General features: G+C 43.9%; 1 pseudogene; it reads left to right on the forward strand.

The window, feature by feature from the left end:
• Window positions 1–223: 223 nt before the first annotated feature.
• On the forward strand, window positions 224–1,814 carry LOC120063806 (annotated as a pseudogene).
• Window positions 1,815–4,607: the final 2,793 nt, after the last annotated feature.

Below are 4,607 nucleotides of genomic sequence, written 5' to 3' on the forward strand. Positions count from 1 at the left end.
TCATGTAAATAAAACTTTGGATATGCAATAGCAAGAATGGAGTCATTTTTGCAGAGTTTGTGGTCAACTTACTATTTTGTAAAACCTACAGTACAGGCTCTTGAAACCTCTATGGAAAATCATGACGATGACATAACATTAACACAACCTGTGTTTTTAGGCATAAACAAAACTAACTTTATGGTGGTAGGATCCTGGATATCATACCAATAACAAACATGGCATGGGTCAGCAAACACCTTGCATCTTCTTCCATCAGTGTGGAGCAAGTAGGTGTGATGATATACACAAAGACAGACGGTGGCGAAGGGGCGGGGGTTGGTGGAGGTAGAATGTGAGCCATCTTTCTCCACACTAGCTCACATTTCTCTTCCATTTGGGTTCTGACAGGAGCAGGCAACAGCTCTACTGCCATCTTTCCTCCCTCCTGTCTGGTGTCTTTGCACACAGAGAGGCAGCCATGAGTTACAGGACAGTAGTAATGTACATGGAGATTGGCTGCTTTGTGGTCTGTGTGAGTGGATGGATCCTGGTCTGCTCTACAATGCCCACTGAGATCTGGACCTGGTCTGAGGTAGAAAGCATCGTTCTGACCAGTTCAAACTACTTCTCCAATCTCTGGAAGGATTGCGTTTCTGATTCAACTGGAGTATCCGATTGCAAGGGTATCCCATCGATGTTCGGACTCAACTGTAAGTGAAGAATTCAAGTGGGTGAAGGAGTCATTTTTTAAATTATAACAGGATGTCAAAATAATAAAACACCTGCAGTAGGTTCTTCGAGAGACAAGAGGAAACTGTACCCAGGTACCATGAGGCTGTGGAACAATGGATGAGGTATTGTGCAGAAGTGAATTTAAACTTTCATGACCAAACCATGACCTCCTTCCTCCTCCTCCTGAACAGGGGACATCCATATGTGCCGGGCTCTGATCATCATCTCTATTATTTTGGGATTCTTCGGGGCCATTCTGGTCCTAGTCGGAATGAAGTGCACTAAGATAGGAGGATCTGAGGTTGCAAACGCAAGAGTGACTTTTGCTGGAGGGATGAACTATCTTGTGTCTGGTAAACATTTTTCTTTTTCTTGATGTTCACGTGGCTATTCTGATTGTTGGATTCCTGGGTGAACTCTAACAGTCGATTTATCTTGTTTAGGGTTGTGTTCCATGATTGCATTCTCTTATTATGGAAACAAAATAAGAGCGGAATTTCAGGATCCCAATTTCAGGGCACAAAAGTGAGTAACATTTATCAATTCTATGTAGATAAAATGCTTATAAAGGGGTTTAGATTTTGTATTCAGTAACATATGAAAACATTTCACAATTATTATGGTATAAGGGACGGTAAGGTGTTTACAGTGAAAATGTATGGGACAACGTTTTTGACAGGTTTGAAATCGGAGTAGCTGTGTATATTGGCTGGGGAGGCTCCACCCTACTGGTCATTGGAGGCCTCATTTGCAGTGTCTTTGCTGGGAAGGAAGCATGTCAATCAAGGTGTGTTTTTTCTATGTATTTCATATAATAAATCACATGCTCCAGATTTCAATGAACGTGCATAATAAAGGGGATCTAATGATGGTTCCATTTCCAATCCAACCTTCACAGCTCAAAGAATAAACACGTGCCTGTCTACAAGCTCCCTGACGCCGGCATGGCAACTCCAGCTGAACAGATGTACAGACCGGTGTCAAAAGCACTCACAGAGGGTGGAGAGAGCAGGGAGTCCAAGACCAGCAGAGTCAGCAGTGAGACTAGGAGAAGTGGGAGCAGTAGCAAGACACTCTCCAGTTTGAACGCGTATGTGTGACCTGCTCTAGTAGCCTACAGTTTGACATAATAAGCTATTCTGTATTCTCTCCATATTGCTGTGTAAAGCCTTAAACTGTAGGAGACTGTGAATGAATAGTTAGTGAAGTTGCAATTTAATAATAGCTCCGTAGCTTATAAGTTTGACAATTGTGTACTTACATTTTTTTTATCCATTGTTTGCTTTGTATTGTCCTGCATTTTATTTGAGAATAAAAGATCACAAACAAATGATCATGTTTTTAGTCATGAAACCCTACCAAACCTAAATCATACTTGATTTCCATTGCACCCCCATATCAATCGAGTAATCAATCATCATCAGTTTAGGGTACAGCAGAGGCAAATATTGAATTTGTAATAAAGACTTTAATTCACAATGAAATAGAACTGTGACTGAGCTACAGTTGTGCACTTTACACAGCCTCTGGCCCTCATTGTCACGACTCCCACCGAAGTTGGCTCCCCTGCCTTGTCCGGGCGGTGCTCGGCACCTGTTCCTTATTGTGTTTCTTGATTTTTGTCTATTTAAGCCTGTTAGGCCCACCTAGGTTTGTGCGGGATTCTGTCAGCGTCCTAGAAGAACAGTGGGTTGGAGTCAGGCGCAGAGAGCAGAGGGTTCGAATAAATGTATATTTTATTCCCGGAAAAAAACGGTCACGCCACAAACACAAGGCGCATAAACTGACCGGCCCATACACAGGACCCAAAATGTCCGGGAAAAGTGAATACAAACGAACATTCACAACCTAACAGAAAAACAATCCCGCACAAACCTAGGCGGGCCTAACAGGCTTAAATAGACAAAAATCAAGAAACACAATAAGGAACAGGTGCAACTAATAAGACCAAACGAACAGAAAAGGAAAAAGGGATCGGTGGCGGCTAGTAGACCGGGCGCCCGAGCACCGCCCGAACAGGCAGGGGAGCCACCTTCGGTGGGAGTCGTGACACTCATTGAATGACACGCGGCTGCTGCTTACTTTTCTGCTGCAATGGCTCGGGGGGGTGTCAACAAATGGTCCAATCAGAGTCACCCACGACTGGTATGCCAAATATATATATATATTTTTTTACTATTTGTGGATTTGTCTATGGTCAATGACGTGAATGGGCAAAAGCGGTGAAGGAGGATCGTCCTTCTCAAATTGAACAGTAATCTGTGCCGCTCGGTCATGTTGTCAACATGGAAGCATGGTGCATCGTCCATAAAATATACAGTACCAGTCAAAAGTTGGGCCACACCTACTCATTCAAGGGCTTTTTCTTTATTTTAATATTTTATACATTGTAGAATAATAGTGAAGACATCAAAACTATGAAATAGCACATATGGAATCATGCAGTAACCAAAAATGTGTGAAACAAATCAAAATATATCTTAAATTTGAGATTCTTAAAAGTATCCACCATTTGCCTTGATGACAGCTTTGCACACTCTTGGCATTCTCTCAACCAGCTTAATGAGGTAGTCACCTAGAATGCTTTTCCAACAGTCTTGAAGGATTTCCCACATATGCTGAGCACATGTTGGCTGCTTTTCCTTCACTCTGTGGTCCAACTTATCCCAAACCATCTCATTTGGGTTGAGGTTAGGTGATTGTGGAGGCCAGGTCATCTGATGCAACACTCAATTACTCTCCTTCTTGGTCAAATAACCCTTACACAACCTGGAGGTGTGTTTTGGGTCATTGTCCTGTTGAAAAATAAATTATAGTCCCACTAAGCGCAAACCAGATGCGATGGCGTATCGCTGCAGAATGCTGTGGTAGCCATGCTGGTTAAGTGTGCCTTGAATTCTAAATACATTACAGACAGTGTCACCAGCAACGCACCGCCACACCACCACACCTCCTCCTCCATGCTTCATGGTGGGAACCACACATGCGGAGATCCATTCACCTACTCTGCGTCTCACAAAGACACGGCGGTGGGAACCAAAAATCTAAACTAATCAGACCAAAGGACAGATTTCCACCGGTCTAATGTCCATTGCTTGTGTTTCTTGGCCCAAGCAAGTATCTTCTTCTTCTTGGTGTCCTTTAGTAGTGGTTTCTTTGCAGCAATTCGACCATGAATGCCTGATTCACGGAGTTTCCTCTGAACAGGAAGTACCCCAGGAAGTACTCGTGCTAAGGTCTATTCAACGACCAATTGGAATCCGTGCTTCAAGATTGTTTTGATCACTCACTGTTTGATTGCCTCAGTAAGGAAATCAAACAGGCAAAACGTCAGTACAGAGACTAAGAGGAGTCGCAATTCAATGGCTCAGACATGAGATGTATGTGGCAGGGTATACAGATAATCACGGATTACAAAGGGAAAACCAGTCACGTCGCGGACACCGACGTCTTGCTCCCGGACAAGCTAAACAACTTCTTTGCCCGCTTTGAGGATAACACAGTGCCATCGATGCAGCCCACTACCAAGGAATGTGGGCTCTCGTTCTCCGTGGCCGAAGTGATTAATACAAGGCTTCGGGCCCAGAGGAGCGTCCTCAGAGCATGCGCATACAAGCTGGCTGGATTGTTTACAGACATCCCCACTTGCTTCAAAATGTCCAAAATGTCCATTGTTCCTGTACCCAAGTATCCTGTATCCTGTACCCAAGAAAGCAAAGGTAAGTGCGTACAGCCCAGTGCATCACTGGGGCCAAGCTTCCTGCCATCCAGGGCCTATATAATAGGCGGTGTCAGAGGAAAGCCCAAGAAATTGTCAGTCACCCAAGTCATAGACTGTTTTCTCTGCTACCGTATGGCAAGCGCCAAGTCTACGACCAAAAGGCTCCTTAACA

This window comes from Salvelinus namaycush, chromosome 19, assembly GCF_016432855.1.
Source record: "Salvelinus namaycush isolate Seneca chromosome 19, SaNama_1.0, whole genome shotgun sequence".
NCBI classification, from domain to species: domain Eukaryota; kingdom Metazoa; phylum Chordata; class Actinopteri; order Salmoniformes; family Salmonidae; genus Salvelinus; species Salvelinus namaycush.